This window comes from Pholcus phalangioides, unplaced genomic scaffold (genome assembly GCF_987345545.1).
Source record: "Pholcus phalangioides strain wild (caught in Gottingen) unplaced genomic scaffold, Ppha-v1.0 ptg000011l_1, whole genome shotgun sequence".
Taxonomy (NCBI): domain Eukaryota; kingdom Metazoa; phylum Arthropoda; class Arachnida; order Araneae; family Pholcidae; genus Pholcus; species Pholcus phalangioides.
Genome location: NW_028301604.1, coordinates 61,413,260 through 61,436,206, shown reverse-complemented (window position 1 = coordinate 61,436,206; position 22,947 = coordinate 61,413,260). Strand labels below are relative to the sequence as shown.

The window sequence follows — 22,947 nt, the reverse complement described above, 5'->3', positions numbered from 1 at the left end:
TTATTGCTGTAACTTTATATTTGATATAACATCGAAATTACAGCCACCTGCCTGGAGAATTTTTATACTAAAGTAAATACGAAGCAAAAGCCGTTTCATATTGGCGCGATATTACAGCGGAAGACAATAAAGCAGCATCGCAATCTGAACCATGGTTATCCGTTGAACCGAGCCTTTATGGCAATATCAACTCTCTATCATTCCACCAACGACTTTCCCTATTGGTAGCAATGTCCGAATAATCTTTGGACTGACCTCAGAATTCCAACTCTCCGGGTTATTCATTTTCTTTTTATTATCTCATTGTATGTCTGGTGTCCTGGTTACTGCAGTTAATACGTTTTCTTTCGGCTGTTGATAAGAAAAACTTTAAAAAAACTTTTATATAGTTTTGTAACTTTGAACATGCATGTAATACTACAGCACTCATAAGTTGAAAGTTCCAAAAAAAAACCTGCGAAAGCTTCATATGCATATGAAACATGCAAATTCATATAAAATTCACGACGTACAGGTAAATATTATCTTGAAAAACGAGTACCGATAATCTGATTTTGAATGGTTAGCGAACCAAATTATAGTTGAATAGCTTTCGGTATGAATATATTTTTCTGCAGTCGTTCTGAATTATCTTGGAACAAGGTCCATATTCTCCCCTTGACCCCACAGTAAAACAATTTACCTGATCGAAAGAGGTATTTTTATACGGTTTACTAGCTGTTGACTGCTACTTTGCTCGCGTGAATTTTGTAATCTGAAAATTCGCACTTGTGACCTTTAGGGGTTGAATTTGTACCGTAAATCCCTTAGTGAGTCTCTATATTAAAAAATAAAACTACTGACCAAAGTTCATGTTTATATCTTCAGTGACTTCGGCTCGGCGATAATGAATCAGTCATCAATAGTCAGGATATGGTGTTTTAAATGCAGTATGTATAGATATTTTTATAAATTTTTAAATATGTATAGATCACTCAGAGATATAGAATTTGAAGAAGGTAGTGCTCCCTGCTGGGACTTGAGCCTCAAAAATTTGGTGCATTTAAACATTCGGTAGCTCAGAAGAATGTGATTTGCATGAATTGAGCATGTTGCGACGGAATAGACATATACATGTGCATACTACGTAACGATTTGCAAAAAATTCTTGCTTTTATTCTCTTGCACAATCATACAACTTTTCCTACAAAATAACGAGTCATAGAAAAGAATTAGTAGTTTTTCTTAAATTATATTCATAATGACGAAACTATCGAAATATGTATGACATCCTCCTTTTATTTTGTGATCAGTTATGATGTTGCTATAAAACAACTTGTGGATGAAAACTGATAAGAGACAAATGATTGAAAGTGAATCTTTAAGTTAATCAGCCGAACATCATTATTTTTCCGTTTCCTTCGAATATTTTTAATTACATATTTCATTCGAATTCCTGGTCTCAAAACAATATTTTTTTATGTATCAACTGATTTTTATGCAGTAAACCCAATGCTATTTCTATTTAATTTTCTTTCTTCAAAATTAGCAAATTAAGTTTCTGTAAAACATTTGCTCAACGTGGATGCCAATATATTAGTCAACAATAAATTATTTCGATGGCTTGTTCATTTCAGTATATTCCACCTCATAGTTTTCACAAACTTTTATTGACATCGCCCTCTAACTCAATCGAACCCATAGGATCCTATGTTATACTCGAAGCTTCTATCGCCCACTGGACAATTCTATTGCCCACTTTGGGATACACTGTTCTAACTCATCAATGGGCAGTAAATGACCAAAGAATTGATTTTTTAGTATATATAAGTAAAAGTAACTTTTAAAATTAAGAGATGATGTTTTTTCGGCCCGGAATTATACCGAGAAATTGAATTTTCTGTATCTTATGCCGAAACGAATGTTTGGAAAGAAAAGTGATTTGTCTCCACCGAGAATTGAACCCGGATTCCCTCGCATACCGGGAAAGTGCGCTAATCAATACAATAGAGACACACTTTTCAATTCATTATAACACGCATTATTAGCGTGAAGCTAACACATTGCAATGCGTCTCCCCTCAGCACTTCACGCTAATAATGCGTGTTATACGGAATTGAAAAGTGTGCCCCTGGTTAGCGCACTTTCCCGGTATGCAAGAGGACCCGGTGAAGACAAATCACGTTTCTTTCCAATTATTCGTTTCGGCATAAGACCTAGAAAATTCAATATCTCAGTACTTTAAAACAAAAAATTGTAGGCTATATGAGGGAGGTTTCAGTCAAAGTGGTGTAAGTCACATTTTCAACAATTCTGACTCAAGTCCAGCAATGTGATCTAGAAGTGCCAACCTGTTGAAAGAAAAAAAATTAATTAAGTCAGCTTCAAGGGTTCTCCACAAGATTGTGAAATCCCAAAATTTTTAACATGGAACGTATGACAACAGTTCTAGTGAAACCTTCTTTTTCCTCAAAATGACGATTAATCGACTTACACCACTCTGACTTTAACCCCCTCATATACAGTTAGCCTAAAAAAATTTGTTCTTTTTTATGATATCTAAATTAAGCAAATGCTTCCGTGAAAAACAACAGTAATTGATATTCTTTTATACATAATTTGTAGCTTTCCACTGTCTCTAATTTTTCATTCGAAATGCTTCTGTCGTCCAGGAAAGAAGAATCAACAACTCTTTTTCACTGATATAATCTTGAAAGTTACGAAACAAAAAAAAAAGAAGGTAAATAGAAATCGTACAAAAAAAAAAAAAAGATTGCCGGAGGTGCACCTCGCAGCTTCAATCAATCTGAGTTTCTTAACCTAAATATGAATAATGTTCCAGACACCCCCTCTCGTGGTAAAGATTAATAAAAAAACAACTGTTCCTTATTTTAGAAATATTATTAGTAGTGCGACGAGAAAAAACGAATAAAAGAAACAGTTGAGTGAGAGTGGGGAGTAAAGAAGTTGTGAAGTTTTGTTGGTGTGTGTGTGTGTCCCTTCTCAAAAACAAAATAAGAAAACACAAATGCTTCCATTTTGCGCGCGCGGAAGTCATTGGCAAGCGGTCATTGCACACTGGCGTTCAAAAGAGAAGAGAAAAGAACCAGAGAAAAAGACGCAATCCAAAAAAGAACCACGTGCATGACCTACAAAACTCAATGACGCCACAACCACGCCTTTACAGCCAACAACAAGAAAGGATACTGATTTTTATAACTATTTTTTCCTACCTAAAGTGAACAGTTTGAACTTTATAAATTGCTGCGAATAAACTCCATTTTTATGACTTAGGTCTCCGTCTTCTAGAAAAAAGAGGAATGTCCTTCTCATCATTTTGTTTTCTTCCCAAATGTCCGAGGAAATCACTCTCTAGAAGGCAGGAATCGAGAGAAGAATTATACCGGTATGGACAGCTATGTCAGTCGGATTTTTTTTTTGTTTCAATTTATGATTACGGTGATTTCAGTTAATCGAAATTCGCGCATCCGGTTCTTTTGCGTACGTGTATTTCAGCTACATGAACTTGATACAAATCGAAAGGCCACAACAGACAAAAACTGTCCAACGAACAAAACAAAAAAAAGTCAATAAAAATTTGAAAATTCAATAACCAAAAATAAAAGCAATATTCATGAAAAAAACTAAAACTAAATAACTACCTACAAAGAATTTTTTATTTATTCATCATACTATATTTATCTTGAACCACAGCTGCTTGCAATTATTACTTTTTTTTATTTCAACTAAAAATAACTCTAGAACTATGATGAATAAATAATGAATCATTTATATTCACTCACACGTGTAGCGTACGAAATGTTTTCTTGTTTGCTAATCGAAAAAAACCTCAGCCAAATTCTGTTTGTTAGTTGCTGAAAGATGCGCCTATTTTCGAAATTTCTAGCGGATATGCGATCAGCGAACCCAACCTTGAAAACACTGTCTGCATCACTATCAAAAAGGTTACGTTCATATTCACTTCTAGCCTCATTGGATATGTTATTTGAAACATTTTCCCTGCGAATAATATGCGGTCATAATTTTTTTCTTTCACTGTAGATCAAATTATTAACTACTTAGGTTTTTCTCTGAATAAGAAATAAATTTTCAAATAATTAATGTGAAAATCAATATTTTTTATATTGTATTTACATCAGAAGGAATATTTCGCTTCTTATGAAAGTCTCTCAGCTCTGATAACAAAGTAATAATAATAAAGTACCGGTATTAATTCAAGGATTTTTATACTTACCAGCGACAAAAACGCTTAGATATTTGATACCGGGGCTGTTGAGCTTAGCACGTGTTACAGCATAAACTACAAACATAGGCACCGGAACCTAGGGGCTGGGGTCATTTTAGCCCCTCCAATAAATTTTTTAGGAGGGTACTGAGCCCCCAATAATTTCTGAGAAAAATAATGCAACGCCCCTTCCCTCTCATGCGTACGCGCTTGAGTCCCGTATATACGGGACGACCAGCAACTGTCAGCTACCCCCCCCCCATTTTTTTTTTTCAAGTCAGAGGCCTCTGACTACAAATAGCAACTGGGTTCTACGTAACACAGGCCTGAAGGCTGCAACTATGAAAAAAAGAATATATTATCTTTCTTACCATTAGAATCTAACTTTTATTATTATTATTTTCAACGCCGACGGCCTGCTGTCTAGAAGTTCATCGTAATCAGTTTGCATCGCAAATGGGTCAAGCTCATTCTTGCCTTCAGATAGCGACATAAAGAAAGAGAGAGCAAAAAATAAAAAAAAGAGAAAAAGCCTCTTCTCAGAATCCTTTGCAGACTGGTACGAATCAGAAGAAAGACAACAAACTAAATAGAGGGTCGGTGATCCATCACGTCAGAAAACATTAAACCAACATGCAATGCATCATTTTATTGAAAAATAAATAAATAAAAGAAGTACATTCCAGATCTGCTCTGGGAAAACTGTACAACACCATAGATGACTTGACCGCCTAGATCTTGATAGCTATGTTTGTTCTAGCATTGTTTAATCTTATTAAACTCGTGGCCCCATATATTTTCTACAAACATAATGACCTTTCTGGAGAGAAAACATTATTGATAAGCAAAATATAACTATACTCTGAATTTATCGACATGGTAGTTTATTTTTTGCAGTCGCTTCACTAGTTTTTTCTTACCTAGATGCATCATATCTTGATTTTGTATAGTCACTTTTTAGTTGGAAAACGAAACCTTTTGAATGGGTATGAAACTCGCATCACCATGTGTATATACTTTTATTTGCTTCGCATTCGAAATGTGTGTATTGTGACAGATAGAGAGTGAGAGAGGTTTACGCAATCTATACAAGATACAGGAAGTCTGAAAATTCTTGTTTAAAGAAGGAAATATAGCAGCGCCAAAATAAAATAAAAACAGGACATAAAAATAAAAGCAAAAAATACCCACGTGCCAGTAGCCATGGCTATGACTAGCTAGTGAATGCGCATTAAAATAGAAAAGGGCATTCTTCCAAGAAATTCAACAACATGATGAATTACTTCGCGTGTAGTCTAAGCAGTGCATAAAATTCTCTCCGCCACTTATATACATACCCTTTCCTTTCTTCAAGATGAAAACCGTCTCTTCTACACCTAATACTTATAATCATACTCATCCTATGACTGAAGAATCTATTTCCAGCTCAAGCAGATAGCTCTGATGTATTCGACAATGTTTCTGTTTAATATTCTTAAATCTCTGTTGAATAAGCAATAATTAAGAAGTGACATTCCACATCAATTGAAAAATGAAAGTTCATCTGAGTAAATTTTTCCAGTAAAATGAGTGTTCAACATCGAAGAAATTGTTAATTAAAATATATTTTTGAGAATCTATGTGATGAATTCATCTTAAAAAAAACCCATAATTCTTTTGATCTATGCAAAAATTGTTGGAAAAAAGTGTTAGCTTTTGTAATATGATCAGAATAAATATTGTTTACATTCTAAAATAATACACAAAAATATATATATTGTTAATTTCCTCAATATCAAATTATTTGAATTTTTCTAATTTGGAACAATGATTTATCCTTATAGACCTTTTTTCGACAAAATAATTCGACTCAAATGATTGACTGCTATCTAAAGACCTTTGTTGTTTCAAATCGGAATTACATTTAAACTCAAAAAAATTTTAATAGTATCATATTACTTTTGTAACACTACAGTACAACAAATACAGTATTACCTCTCATTAAAATTCGAAAGTGAGTTAGATGTGCCAACCATTCCGCTTTCACACAGGAATTTCAAAATTTCTCTGCAAGACATCATCTTCTAGAATGTCAAATATTAATAAATTCAAGTATTAACGATCTACTTTACCGATGAGTGACGACAATCAAAAAAGACCGTTTTTTACCCCGAAGCGTTATCCCGAATAAAAGAATATATGACAATGTTTATCACGATTTACGATTTCGATTTTAGTGCCAGAAAAACTGAAGTTTTGATTTTAACCATTTAATGAATCTTCTTTATTAGGGCTGGGAATCGATTAAAATTTTTAACTGCTTAATCAAAGAATTTTAAGCGATTAATCGAATTTTAATCGAATATTTTCAAATACTATTCATTTATAGCAAACGTAGTGTTGATAACTGTATGAGGGGTTCACAACCATAGTAGACCAAGTACTTAAAGTCTTTGATAGATAATTAATTCAGTTCCAAGTGGGCAAAGGAATTAAATATGACAAAATTCGGTTAAAACTATCATTTTTTAGTGCCATGCTTTTACAAAAAACTTTAAGGTGTTATTATCCGTAATAAAGATAAATGGACTTGGTCTACTATGGTTGTGAACCCCTCATATAATATAAGTATATATGAGGGGTAAGATAGATAATATTATTGTAGATAGATAAAATAGATAACATTATTGTAGATAGATAAAATAGATAACATTATTGTAGATAGATAAAATAGATAATATTATTGTAGATAGATAAAATAGATAACATTATTGTAGATAGATAAAATAGATAATATTATTGTAGATAGATAAAATAGATAATATTATGTATAAATAATATTCTTTATGGTTGTGAACCCCTCATATATTAATTGATGGTATAAAAATATATTCTATTCATTTTTTACGCATCTATCCACTGAATGGATGTAAACAAATATAGAAATAGATTAAGAAATAAAGGCCGCCCTCTTGAAGTATCTTAATATCGTCCCCGTTTACCAGAAACATGAATGTGCAAATTTCTAGAACTTATTACTCTATGAAAGTTGTTCTCCTAAAATGTGTTGTAAAATATGTTTCAATAGGGGATACGCATTTGGTCTCTCTGGCAAACCTTAACAAAATAAGTGATCCAACCAGCTTATAAACTCAAAAGTGAAAATTTGCACATTCATGTCCTTGGTATAAAAGAGGCGATATGCTAAACATGCTTGTCATATCCTGGAATTTCTTAACTTGGACCTTGTCGTTTTTTTTTAATCAGTGATTTTAGAAATCATCACTAGTTTTCGTTGAATAGACTTGTGTTTCCTCATGTCGAAAACTTTGATCAAAATATTAATTCAAATATTTTTAAATACTGTCACTTATTTGAAATGTTATGTATAGGAACATAATTTATAAGACATTTAATCGGTTTAGTCAAATAAATCAAGTTAAATTATTACTTTTAATAAAAATTTTAATCGAATTTTGATCGGATTGATCGAGTCGATTAACTGATCGACTGAAATTTTTAACTAGGATTAACAATTGATTGATTAACCGACACGATTAATCGATTAACCGGACCAGCCTTTTTTTTTATTTTAATATTAAAAAACCTACTAAGATCTTGTAATTAAAAATACAAGTAATCTCTCTCCATTCTTTCATCAATTCAATTACAAAATTATTTAAAAAAAAACAGCAGACGAATTAGGTAATACTTGTGATTGAGAATGCGTACTGCTTTCATCATGATTCACTCTGAAAAAATCTTTTGCGCTGTCAAAACAGCTTAAACACATAAAAGAAGTGATATTGCTTCACTGTTTCTTTTCTTCCGATTTCCAAAACAGCAGTTTCTAACATATCATTAAGCTAGCGAGTCCATATGTGTATATGAACCCTTTTTTTTTTATAACCCTAAACAACCTTCGTCCCTATGTAATATTGTCAATTAAACATTTATGATCGCATTTACTGTTCTAAGCTCCAGTGTTTTTCTTCGATTGTCACTACAAGGATGTTGTTGGAGGCATCATATCACGGTTATTTCTATAATCTGGTTGATTACTCATGCAATCATGGAGTATAACGTTGAGAAAAATTGGAAAAGTAATAAGCCTTCATTTTTATATATTATGAAATAATTGTCTTCCTACTTATCGGATAAATGTCATATTGGATTTGAATAATCAATTACTTTGAAGACTTAATTAATATATAATATATGTTATAGTTATATTTTTCACTTCTCATCATATGGTCGTTAGCCTTCCAGTTATTGATTGTGTAAGAAGCTCATATCGCAAAATATTCCATCAAATTCCGCCCGAAGTCTCCCAACTATGAGCGTCTAAAAACTACAATTACTAGATTCATCCTTTATACTCATATATATTTGGCCATATACTCATTTTTTCCTTTAGTATTTTAAGATGTTAAAGTCATCGTTATCTTTATATTCATGAGAAATATAATTTTCATGAAATTATATTAGAATGTTTTAATTTTTTTTTAGTTCTATATGCCAGAGGTAACCATGTCATAAAAGCGAAATTTTTCAGGGGAGCCTGATAAAAGATTTTTTTTAGTATGTCTTTATGAGGCTCGTTTTTTTTATAAAATGAACATCTGTTTTTATTGAAATGGGACCTGGTGTTCTATACCAGCGTGAAGTGTAACGAAAGTTCTATAAATTAATGGCGTTATCTCAATATTGACGAAAACGAACATGGTGTGCCCTTTACTTCTTTCTAGCATATAAAATTTCTACTAGATAATGACTCGACTACTTTCGATTTGAATTACATCGAATGACATTTGATGGCAAAGATTGGTATTGGTGGTTTTTGTTCATAAATCGAGAGAATTTATCATACTCAACGGTAATTATGTATAATCCCAAGAGCTCGTATTGATAAATATGATATAATCCGTCAATAAATTACTTGATTAACTAAACATAACTATGGTCCAGGATGCTGATTCCAAATAGTAATGTTGGTTTTGTTTGCCAACATTACTGACAATGCTTCTGATGCACCTTGTCCCGCTCCCTAAGGTCACCCAAGCAGTGCCGTCTTAACGTGTGGGCCTCAAGAAAAGAGGGGCCTCAGAAAAACGAGAAGTAAAATTTTTCGAGAATTTTCCAGGTAGGGCCTCAGAAAAATCACTTGGCCCGGGGATCCATAATGCTCTTAAGACGGCCCTGCACCCAGGTTAATAATCTGTAAATTCAACGCCACCAACGTAACTGAAAATCAGGGCTGGATTAACCATTAAGCGAAATAAGCACGTGCTTAGGGCATCAGGAGAAAAGGGGCATCCCAAAAAGTTATCAAATTATATTTTTTATTAATGTACAATTTTTTTCACAGTATCAACAATTCGGTAGAAAATCCTCAGAGATCATATTGGAAATGAAAGTATCTTAAAATTCCTCTTTAACACAAGATGAGACGCACATGCTATTTCCACAGCAACAATATTGAAATCTTAAATCTAGAGAACCTAATAATATTGTAAACTAGAGTTCACGTTAATGCTGAGTTTTTGGAATGAGATGTGGCAAAATTTCCATAAAGTAAACCCAGGGCATTCTTATCATAGGCTTCAAATAGTTACGCAGGTAGGGGCCCCGTACCATCCAAATGACGATTAAAAATATTTGGGTAAAAAGAATTAAAATAGCAAAAGAAAATACTTTTATATGTTTCCAAAAATTAATATCGGATAATTTAAAATGCTTTTTTTGAAGGTTAATAACTCAAAATTTCTCTGGAAAGATTCCTTGTGCCCCTGGTCGATCCTGTGTACGCTTTTGATGGGCCCCCGGGCAAAGCGATTTTTCAGAACCCTCCCCCCCCCCCCAGCTGAAAATACTTGCCCCGTCCAATTTGCATACTTATTACTCTCGAAAATTGTAACTAGATGTAATTGTCTCGAGTCCCTCTCGGCACTTTCCTCGAGGCGTGTCCGGGTGGTCCCGGCGTCGAGAAGGCACCGAGTAAGCCAAGTTATACAGAATAAGAACATGAACTTAGAACTTGCAGATCTGCGGGTATATTCGTATATGGATCGTAAGTGGATCAACTGTGTAGTTTCACCCACCGTAGAAACGCTACCAGATCTAGATTACAAACGAACTCGGAAAATATATCTGGAGGAAAGAAGTACCCGATGATAGTGATTATAACCAAAAATAAGGTACAGTAGAGTCTCAATAATTCGAGTCCCGAAAATTCAAAGTTCCTGATAATCCGAGGTATGCTGGAATTTTTTCGAAATTCCTTCTCAAAAAATCCTCATTCTTTCTATTTTTGGTCAAGAACGTGTTTTTTTTTTTTTTTTCATTTTTCCTAGGAATGTCAGTAGTTTTGGTTTGAAGAGGACTCGCACCGTATCTCAGTCCGTGACTAAAAGGGGTTTGATCCGTATGCCGGGGTCTTCGGTGGGACCTCAGGCAACACCTTCTATAGTAGAAATCCTCCACGCGAAGCTCGTGACGTCACTGAAGTCGCCCATTTCACCTATAGTCATTGAATATATTGCAAGAAAAGGTAAAGATTTCGCATACGTCGGATTGCTATATCCAATGACTGCAGGTGAAATGGACGACTTCAGTGACGTCAAAGGTTCGCAGAGGCTTTCTGCTATAGAAGGTGTTGCCTTACGCGCCAGAATTTTCCAGAGGTCCCTCTATAGTAAATTTATGGTGTAAAAAAAAATAATATTTTCATATCGGGTCCCCAGTGCTAGAGGCCCTATTACAAACAGAACATGGATCTCGGCAGCACTAATCTAACGAATTAAGCCCGTGAATCAAGAATTAGAGAGGTAAGAGTAAGTACGAATGCGTTAAGTCCAAAGAAAACAAGTTACAACAATTTCATCAGATAAGAGGAATACGTTCCAACCAGCGCGGTGGCCCTTGTGTTTTCTCAATTTTTTAGTACACAATATGTATGGTATATTTACCATAAAATGAATATATGGAGGTGGAAAAAACTTCACTTATTTTTTTTTTTCACAAATGAATAAGATAGAAAATACAGCACGTACGGTCACCATGGAGAGAATTGGCAATATCCGATATTGTCAATTCTCGCCAAAAAAAACTAAACGTAAAGAATGTCTGAAAGTAAAAGTTATTAGCCTTCAAACGTTAAAAGTGTGGGGGGGGGCACCAAATTTACTCAAGTACTTAGAGCCCTGAAGGATCTTAATCCGGCCCTGCTGATAATGTTGTTATGAACGTTTATTTCTTCTTCACACTTATTTTAATTTTTATTGCAAAATATGTGTAGTGTACATACCATGTGTACGGATAAAAATAATTAATGGGTTTAATGAAGAGAAGAAAGGTTATAAATTTTTCATATTTATCACACTTTATTTGGAAAAACAAAGTGATCAATAATGACCGGTAAAAGTGATATAAATGCACTAAAATTTAATCAAACTTTCTTTATCGAGACGATTGGTGATTATGCATAACCACGGGTGTATCACTTTAAAAACACAGTAACATATAAGAAACAAAAGCAATCGAAGCCAAACGTCGTATAAATGTGAAAGTCGTATAAACGAGGTTCTGTATATCGTACCTCTCCAATAGCGGACAAAAGTTTTGGTTTCATGCAGGGGCGTAGCCAGAAATTTCGTTCGGGGGGGGGGGACCACTTTCATTTTGGGGGGGAATAGACCCCCAAGTCCCCCTCCCCTCGCTACGCCCTTGGTTTCATGGGTGTCCGTTATCGAGAAGTTCTACTGTAGAGAGAAATCATATACTGACAGAGAGAGAGACGATATAAAAATGAAATTAGAAATCGGAAAAAAGAGAGAGAGAGAGAACGAAAACTTTTTCTAGAAATATTCTAGTATATATTCTAGAAACCTTGGAAAACTGTTATTTTTTGGCGACTTCCAATTGGCTTTATGAACTCGTGTAAAATCTCGCCAATATGCCAGCATCTTGAGTAGTAGTTGCTCTACGTCTTCCCTGTACATTAGTCAGCCATATTTGTTACATCATTCTGTTACCCGCTCCCGCCCTCCACAGTGCAGCAAGTGATTGCCGGTAGGTGAAGGAATTACTATAATTTACAAATATTTTCGTGATCAAAAATTGACTATTATTATTGACTGATTTATTCAGTGACAATTTTTAATTATTTGCGAAAGTTATTCTCACTGTTATTGTTTATCTTTTTTCGCGAACATTGATCGCGACTTGATCGGTATTTAAATATCCCTTGGTGCATTGTAAACAAACAAAAATTTCTTCATTAGTCTTTATTTTATATCATGATCTCTGCAGTGCGTCAGATTGGAATCGTTGTTTTAACCTTTTTACGTTGTTAAATATAGTATTTATTTGAAATTTATTTTGTCGTAATCAATTTATTAGGGAATTTAATTTATTCAATAACTCGCTATGCGAAAAACCGGCAGGGATTCTCACTATCCGGTTCTTGAAGCTGTTTATGAAAATTTATGCGAAATTAAAGCGAACTTTATTTCTTCTTTCCATATGTGAAGAAATTAATATCAATCGATTTCATTGAAATGTGTCTCTCATTTCATCAAACCAAGGAGGAAAAAAAAGAAGCCTACCTGAAAGCTTAAACCCTTCGCGTACAAGCTGTTGGCGATAAATTTGAATGATCTGTATTAGACGTATAGGCGATAAATACGGCAGCCTTATTCTCACGTTCAAGTAGGAAAAAAGAGGATAAAAATCAATGAGGGTGTGGAGGAACAGTACAGACAGTAGATAATTAGGTAAGAGAGTTACGGGTAGATGAGAGATGTACAGTACCTTTCTCTTTTCTTTCTCACCTACATGCTCTCTTTCTCACTTCTGTGTACAGTATATAACAGAATGATTAGTTCTGAGAAAGATATGTTGTGTGTGTGTGTGTGGGGGGGGGGGGTTGCATGGAGAATGGGGGGAAGCTGAGGAGAACAGAGGCAGGGAAAACATGCACACAACTTTGTTTCTTAGGGTTGCAATAAAGCTTCGGGATAAGGAAAAAAAGGTTGATGAAACAGTCGGATTGAATATATTGCACTGGCATTTTGGGACGCAATATTATGTCCCTGATTGTGAAGGGGTTAAAAAATTAAGCTGAGATGTCAAGAGTTTGTATTTCAGAATTTCAGTTATATTGATTTGCCTTTTTTTTTTATTTTGTAGCAAATTATAGCTAATAAAATAATTTTAAAAGAACAGATTCTTCCTGAAAGAAAAATTTACCAGCATAAATAAAATATTAAATTGTGACGTACAAGATTTACTAAAACATAAAAAAAATACATTTAATTTTTTTGAAGTATATATATAAATCGTGAGCATTTATTGGAAGGGGCCTTGTATACCATTCATGGTCTACAATAGAGCCACAGATCAAACATATATATTATTTTATTTGTAGATTATGAACTTATAAGACATCTCTTACTTGTTCAAAATAATGGGGTTTTTTTTTATCCTTCAGGAAAGTAATTTGTCAGATGTCCATCTTTTAGACCTCCAATCTAATTCCATAATAACAATTAATAGAAACAAAATATTTTGTCTTTGTCATTTCAAAAAAGCAAATTTTTTTGAATTTTACCATTATTGCCAGGACCGTAACTAGGGAAGAACAGAGGAGAGAACAAGCTCCAAAGCCACTTTTAACTACTACTTCAACATTGATTGGAAATGCCAAAATGCATGTTTGGCCCAGCTGTCCAACCCTGACAATTGTGCCCTATGAACAATAATATATCATCATTACATTAGGAATATGAGAAAATGTAATCGTGTTGTATTATTGCTCTGTGCATTGAAAGATAACTTACAGTGTGCGACATAATTACAAGACACTATACATATTCACAAAAAAAAACTGAAAGAATATTTCCACAATAATGAAACTTAAGTACATGTACCGGCCATATTTTTTATAATTGTGAGTAAAATTACAAGGACATCTGAGACATAGTTTTTGATATTTTAATATTTTTGTGAATTCCAGGAGGACAGAGAAATATAAGATATTTTTATTTCCACCATTTTACAGTAGTGTACAGTTAGAGCATTACTTTATGCAAACCACTTTTTTTTACATCATTGGATAACAAACCAATAAAAATGTTTCCTCTTTACAACTACCTCATCTGTAGAAAAAATGCCATGGGGTACAGAGATGCAAATAAGATGTATACTAAAATGTATATAGAAAATACAATTGGACATTCTCAATGTGCCATCACAAATGCTTTAAACCCTGGAATAGGTAATTAAACAAATGAGCAACTATACAAGGGAACATTCGTTGGGGTAGGTGGGGGGGGGGGGGTCTTCAGTACCAGACTTGCTTGGGTCCAGCTTGGTCAGGAGACATGTGCAATCAGTCAGAGTCTGATTCTTTGACATTTCGTTAATATCTTCCTGCCAACCTGTCCGAGCATCTTGGCTGCACAGCAATGGTGCTGAGCCTCTCATCCTGATTCGGCCCGATCATCTTAGCTTTGTCCGGGTTTTTTTGCAGGAATCTGACAAGCCTGATCAGTCTTCTTGTCGGCTCTGATCTTTTTAATACCAGGTGTACAAGTATGCAATGTGGATTTTTTTTTTTTTAAAAACACGTTAAATTTGGAAGAATGATAAAAAGTGCTTTATTCAAAGTATGCTCTATTGCTTGTTATACATTTCCCCCATCTTTCCTGAAATTTGTGAATACCACGCCAGTAAAAATCTTCCCCTTTTGCTGCGAACCATTTATCGAGCTATTTTTTCACATCTTTGTATGAACCAAAGCGGTGCTCAGAAAGTGTGTGACCCATCAATGCAAACAAGTGGTAATCGGAAGGAGCCAAGTCTGGTGAGTAAGCCGCATAGGGTAGAACTTCCAGCTGAGTGCTTCCAACGTTCCGCGAACCGCTTTTGCTGTATGTGATGGAGCAGTGCACATTGAACATTGTCAAGGAGCATTTCACGTTGTCATGGGGCATTGCGATTGGAAACAGCTTGTTGACTAACGCCCAATTGCTCTGCGAGTTGTTTTTGTGTCTGTGTAGTATCATCTTCATCCAACAATGCTTCCAATTCCACATCTTCTTTTTTTTTTTGACGGTTTTCCATGTTCTTTGTCTGCAACATCGAAGTCGCCACTTTTGAAAAACCGAAACCATCATTCACTCGTATCTTGCGATGGAGCATGTTCACCATAAGCTTCTCGAAGTAATCGGTATGATTCAGTAGCAGTTTTCTTCAAATGAAAACAAAAAAATTAATACAAGATATACAGTTGACTGGATGTTGTGAAGATATTTATTATTTTAGATGTTAATTTTTTAAGGAAGGAAAAAACTCATCTCTGCCTCTACCGGGAGTCGAACCCGGGTCCCTCGATTGCCGGACGAGTGCTCTGAACAATCGAGGGACCCGGGTTCGACTCCCGGTAGAGGCAGAGACAGGGGCGTCGGAACTGTTTCGAACCTGTGCCCGTCTTGAGATTCATATAGGAAATTTCGATTTTTGAATCAATTCTGTGGGTGCTCGAACCCGCTCTACAAACTTCCGTGGGTGCTCGAGCACCCACAGCACCCCCGGCTCCGACGCCACTGGGCAGAGATGAGTTTTTTCCTTCCTTAAAAAATTAACATCTAAAATAATAAATATCTTCACAACATCCAGTCAACTGTATATCTTGTATTAACAAGTGGAGAGCGACATTCATGTCATAAAAAAATTAATGCTGTCCGCGAATGCTCTTTGTTCAGTATAACTTTCGACATATTGAACACAACAATACAACACTATGTACACACTTTTCCAATTTATCACTCGTGCTCGTATGACACTTGTTGATGACACAACAAAATGGCGCAGTGTCAAATCTTTATAGCGCAAACTGCATTGGTGCACCATCTGTTTTCTGAAATCCGCATTTCATACTTGTACACCTGGTACATTGGCCATATTGTTTCCATGGCTTCCGAGGGAACTCTTAGGTGGAACTCTGGTGTGTCGGCAAGATGTGGCGTGATGGAGTTTTGTTCCAAGCTCGCCACAGCTGCAGCGATCGTTGGGAACGGACTTGAACCTTCTGAGGTTAGCAGAGAACAGGCCATGTCCAGTAATGAACTTAATCAGTTCTCTGCACCACTTGCTGTTCCCTGTTTTAATGCGGCACAGAATCTTTTTCGTGGATCATCCCGAAGCCTCCTGGTCATCCCAGGCTATTTGCCATGATGTCACCCCATAGCCTGGCTTTGGGAGTGGATGCTGGCAAGTAGATTTCACTTGTGATGTTGCCATTCTTTGTGGCCTCCTTTGCATAGCGGTCAGCCGATCATTGCCCCCCAAACCCACATGTGCCTTTATCCATGATATTTTGATGTTCGTGTGTCTGTGGAGCAATGTCTTATTTTTCAGGCTGTCTGGTGTTTTGCTTTGTGGGGCTGAAAGTTGTCAGTCATCCTGTATACAAGGCCGTCTTAAGAGCATCATGGGCCCCCGGGCCAATTGATGTTTCTGCGGCCCTAAAAGGTAAATTCTAGCAAATTTCAACCAAATCTCATTTTTGTGAGGCCCCTGTTCTGTTGAGGCCCCCGGGCCGTGCCCGGGTGGGCCCATGCATTAAGACGGCACTGCCTGTATATACAGGACTTGAGCCTGTACGTGGGAGGGGGGTATTGCATTTTCATTAATGGGGGGGGGGGTCTGCAGGTTTCCGGCACCTGTGCCTTTATTACATTTCATGATTTATTGTTGTAAATTGATATGATGTTGGAGTCACATTGCACAATTTTATCTCATGCTGTCAGTGAAATACATAATATTTGTCAATTTTTATGTATTGAAATCACATGTATTGTCATGTTGTCCTTGCTTGTTACAAACTGTATTTTCCTGCGTATAATCTGTGGTGGTGTATAATCGAGATGCAAAATTTGAAAAAAAAACTATAACTATAAAAAAAAATGTAATCCACAGCGCCGTATTATCTGCAGGATTTAAAAAATAAATATAAACTTACATTGTGGTTCTATAATCAATTCATTGGTATGTTAATTAATGAAATTTATTTACAAAACAATAACATTATTTATACACAAAACAAAATTTACAGTTCAACCAAAAACTTTCAAATTCGTACTAATTTGAATTAAATATGCGTAACAGCTCTTCATTTAATTCGAAAGAGTCAGTGTAATCAAGATTTTCATTTTCCGAGTAAAATCACTGGAGTCCAAAGTAACAATCCATATTTTGTGACTGGACTCTATAAAACTTTTATTTTATAGTTAGTCCTTCCGGGCATCACTAACCCACGGGCGTACTTCAGCATCGGAAGCTTGGCATAAATTTCTTCCTTTTGTATAGGAATGAATTCCTTCAGTCATCCAACTTTTCCCAATAGGCTCTAATTTTGATTTTAAATGACTTGTTTATTCCTGAATCTGAATTCTGTAAATTCTTGGTCAAACCACCAGGTATGACTGAAAGACAAGCACCACAATTTTTGCAGGCATCTTTTAAGTTTTTTTGAATATGAGCTTCCTTTGAATCAATAACTGGGAGAGCCATCTTTTAGTGGCTGATATTATCATTTTCTGCAGATTGTTCACAGCAGTAGATAATTTGCATTTTTTAATGTTTAACCACTTTTTCAACCAATAATCTGCGGATTATACGGAGGAAAATACGTAACTTCAGGAACTGAATGTTTTGTTGATTGAGATTTTTGTTTTTGTATAAAAACAATTTCATTTTAATTTACCTCGTGCACTAAAAACAAATCTCAATTAATGAATGTAGAAATTTAGTCTGTATTTTTACTTTCAAATATTTTTTTGTTTTATAGGTTTTCCATTGCTTTACAGCTTGAAGGAGGAAGAAGAAGGAAAAAATTATTAGGCCAGAGCTTGTGCTCCTTGGCTTTAGGTGTGGCTTTTAGCCACAGCTAATTTTTAAACGCTTCTTACTTCTCGAATGCTATCATTGCGGCTGGTGTCTTGCAGATTTCTGAAACAACCATAGAAGACTTTACCATGTTTGTTGATCATGATCACAGTTTTTTCATAGCCAACCTCGGTTTTTAGTTAGAGGTTTCTGTGTTTTATCAGTTTTTTTTTTAAATAGCAAGATAGACTAGTGCTGGTTTGTTGTATTTTTTATATTACTATCGCAATCAGTGCATGTGTGGTAAAGCTTTTGGAATTAGCACCCTATATCATTGGGTATGTTTACATTCTTAAATTTGTTTTTTCTATTATCATAATGTGTTATATTTTCTATTGATATTATGAAAAAGATATGTGTTTCAGACCAAATGACCTTTTCACTGTTGTATTAAGATTAGTATTTTTAACAAAAAACTATGTAACTAGTTTTCCCTATTTCTAAATACTGGGTGAAAAAAAAGTCTGTAGAAACTTTAAAAATTCATAAGAACTGGAAAAATAACTGAAATTAAAAACGAGTTAGCATCGCTAGGTCACAGGAATTTTTTAAGACAGGAAAAACCTCAAAAAACAGCCGATAGGTAGTGCTGACATTCCACAAGTCAAAGAAAAGATATGCAAATAATGAACAGAATGCCTCCAAATTGATTATTACAGCAGTATGTGTTCCACATGACCACCACCACAAGGGATAACACATTACAGGTGAGTCTGTAATGTATCCATGGGCCCTCGGCGTAAAAGTCTGAAATTTTCATCGCATAAATACATAAATGTTTTTTTTTGTCTGCAGCGGTGGTCGTGTGGCAATGATCAAAGCCGATTGTGATGATGCCGGCCTGCGATCATATGTAAATGAAATTACCTTGAAGCCGATTGACTTGTTTAGACACGTGCAGCCAGGAGTTTCCCATTTAAATACTGGCTGTACGTTGTCACAATCACCTCTTTTTTATCACTGCATTTTATCTCTAATAACTTCTTGTTTTGCTAGCTTAAAACAATCGGCTGAGGTCGTTAAACTAAAAAATCATGTCATAACTTGAAAACTTTTGTTCTCTATTTCCTGGCTGGTTCGGTGGAAATGATTTTATCATGAAAAGTTGTGTAAATGAAAGTCTAATAGCCTTTTACGAGTTTTACAGCACCAATCTAGTAACTATCAGCCTTCTCTGGATGATGAAACCCCGAATGGATTATTGGTGAAGGTGTCAATGGAAACGTCTAGACGTCCTGTTATTCTGTGTTCTAAGACGTCGGCTTTAGTAGTTTCCGAGGACTTTCATCTCTAATCTCTGAGAAATCTTAGTCTAGTGTTGGTTGCTGGTGACTTGCCATGAACTCCGGAACTTGGTTCTTCAATTAGCTCTACTAACATGGATAGATGTGCATTGGGTCTACAACTGGAAAGGTGATGTTCAGCAGAATATAGACTTCCTATGGTGAGATTGAACCATATCTAATAAAATGAAATTTTTGAACTGGAAAAAAAAACTTAATTGTAAAATTTTTCTTAACGATAAATTGAGGGTTAACCTGTGAATGTAAATTTACGAAATCCATTAAATGTAATAAAGCAATTGAAGTGATACAAAACAAACTTGTTTGTTTCCTACTTGTTGTCTGCCTTAACTTAGGATAATTCGAACCGGGCATGTAACACTCAATAAGGGGTGTTACAAGTCACAAATCCAGCAACGGCAGAGTGCAGCAGGTCCGGATGTATGCAAGACACCTTTCTGCGGATAGCATCTTTCAGTTCCGACAGATTGGATGGAACGGATCGATATACCTGGTATTTCAAATATCCCCCATAACCAGAAGTCTGTCGGTGCCAAATCTGGAGGCCGAAGAGGCCATGGGAACCCTGCCACTCCTGCTAATGATTTTGTCTTCCTTGAACGTCTGTATTAGGAATGCCTTGACTGGAGTAGCAGTGTGACTAGTTGCTCCATCTTTCATAAACGTGACAGTACAAAGCGCATCTCTTTCACGCAAACATGGCACAACCTTCTCGTGCAGAAGCGTTAAATAACTCTGTGCATTCACCATAGCAGTTTTACACCCATTTACTGTGCACTGTGTTTCAAAGAAGAAGGGTCCTATGATGAACAAACCCACTGCCACTTTTGGGGAATGCAATGGTTTCTGCGTGTATTCACGTGGATTAGACGTCGCCCAGATGTGACAGTTATGGGTATTAACATTGCTATGAAGCAAAAAATGAGCTTCATCTGTCCAAAAGATGTTAAAGACCCAGGTGGGATTCTGTTTGATTTTGGAGAAAGCCCACCTCGCAAATGCTTCCCTCTGTAGAAGGAATCCGCTGGTAAAAGTTCATGGCACGACTGCAATCTGTATGGGTACAGATCAAGGACTCCATGAACAATATTGCATACAGCATCGTGGTAAATCCAAGCATCTGGCAGCTTCACAAGCACTTCTGGTCCCTGCAGCTGATTTGGGCACTAATGCTCCCATTTCGGCTGAAACACTTAGCGAATGTGCCTTCCTTAAACATGGTCGTCCGGCTCTTACACAATCCTCCAGCGTTCCAGTTTTCTCAAACCACTGAACAAGCTTTATGAGGCCTGTCACTGTTAAAGGCCCTTCTCCAGTCCTCACATTCTTCTGAACTCTGAATTTACGCAAGCAATGGTCGCTGATTCCTGGTTCACGTAAAATAACCAGCAAAGCTTTATCCCACTCAGTATCCTTATTTGCATACACTGTTTACATTGGTGAACTGATTGTGGATTAGGAGCATAGGTTCTTATAACCGTCTCATTTGCATATTTCCACTGAAGTCGCCACCTATCGGCGTTTTTTTTAGTTTTTTTGTGTCTTAAAAAATTCCCATGACCTAGCGATACTAACCCTGCAAACCGTTTTTTATTTTGGTTATTTTTCCTGTTATGAATTTTTGAAGTTTCTACAGACTTTTTGCCCACCCTGTACAGTGAGGCCTTGCAATTCAACATCCAGAAATTTGACGTTCAGATTTCTCAGGATTGTGTATAAATGGAATTGCTGAATAGGCTCATATGGACAACGTCCTACGATTCAGCATTAGTTCGGCAATAGATTAGTGTCAAATTGCAAATACAGTTGTATTAAGTTTTCCCAAAAATCACAAACCTGTTTCCATTGTTAACTTATTAAAAAGCAGAACTTTCAGGACGATACCAAAGAGTAAAAACAAGACAAAATTGAAGCTCAATACATCATTGCCAAGCTCATGAAAGTCTTAGATAAACTCTTATCTTGAAGATCTTTGCTAAATATTGACTAATCTTTGGTATGCATAATTACATTTTACCTCATGTTCTATTAGATTACTTAAAATTAATATCCAGATCTGAAATATAAAAATTGTCAAATGTTGACTACCAATACTTAACAGTTTGTTCTCTGATTCAACAATAGATTACGATTATTTACATGAATGGTTTCAGTAAATAATCGTGTTATCTTCGTGAGTTATCGTTCTCCTTCATGAGCCACCCGGGGTGGCTCATGAAGGAGGTGCAAAGTTGCATGCCCCCCTTGAAAATTTCAAGTCATGAATTTAATTCTTCAAATGAATTTGACACCAACTTAATACCATTGAATTTATTTTTCAAATGAATTTGGTAAATTAGAAAAAATATTTTTGGAAGGCACTGATATTAAAAAAAAGTGTCCCATAAAGTACACATCATATGGTCAAGGCTCTGTGGAGCTTTAAATGGACAGAGCTCTGTATTCTTTCCTCTTTAGGCGCTGTATGTCTTGCGCTGATATGAGATACCCTTAATACTGAGAAACGCAAAAGAGGAAGAAAGGGGATAGTTAGCAAAGGTTATTATGTCTGTTTTAGCCACGTTGAAAAACATGCTGCCATCTAACTTCTATTTTTTAAATCTGTTGTATCTTTTGTATCAAAATAGATTTGAGTATAAAAAAATAATATATATTTATAACTTTATTGTTAAATTATAATACACCTTTTAAATTAGAATATAATATTGAAAGAACAGTATGAATTTTCACAATTTGCAAAAAACCATTGCCGATGTCAACTGCTGAGCCTAAATGATGGATGATTTTCAATGTTATTAAAATATTGATTAGGCTCACTGCGCAAATAATTTACGTTAATATTTTGTTGATAGAGCTATTATCATTAGTATAAATAGTAGAGCCATTAGCTATTATTTTCGTACTGCATAGATATACAGATAATGTGAAAAACAATACAAAAACAAAAATTTTGAATGCAGTGCAATAGGCCTACTTTACTAATTGTAAATACTTGACTACATGTTTTCACCGATAGATGGCAGTAAATATTTTGAAATCTGCACCCCCACCCCCAGAATATCTGACCACGAGCCACCACTGATTATTAGACATGACAAGGGCTACTCTTATCAGACGTGGAATATGGTGCAAAAATAATAGCAAGGATCCTTTCACGTGCCTAGGCATCTTCGAGTCGACAATATGGGGAAATGTGTAGACATAGCCCCCCCAATGGTGGGGCTAACAGGGCTCCGGGACAAATACCATAATTTTTTTGTTTTTCATGCTATAAATTCATTAGAGAAGGGCCTGTGAAAGATCCTAGCCTAGGCGCCTTGCCCCAGGATGTGGGGACCGTGAGTGCAGAATTAATTTTGAAATTATCAGACTTCCCACTAATTTGGAAATTCTTTCAAAAACTCTGAATTTTCATTAGTTATGGAATGATTGTTTTCATTAATTTTACATTTTTATTAATTCTATATAGAATTATTTATTTCGTGAATT

At 35.5% G+C, this 22,947-nt stretch overlaps 1 protein-coding gene across 3 annotated transcripts in view; it reads left to right on the top strand.

Moving 5' to 3' along the window:
- Positions 1-22,947, top strand: part of LOC149080665 (protein FAM13A-like) — a 77,368-nt gene that overhangs the window by 8,604 nt on the left and 45,817 nt on the right. For 2 of the 3 annotated variants that reach the window (XM_089239853.1, XM_089239851.1), the window contains exons 1-2: positions 12,189-12,274; positions 18,057-18,432. The exons of the other annotated variant lie outside the window; for it this stretch is intronic. The gene's annotated coding sequence lies outside the window, so the exon portion shown is untranslated. Of the gene's footprint in view, positions 1-12,188; positions 12,275-18,056; positions 18,433-22,947 lie in introns of those variants that run through there. 3 annotated transcript variants of the gene reach the window in all.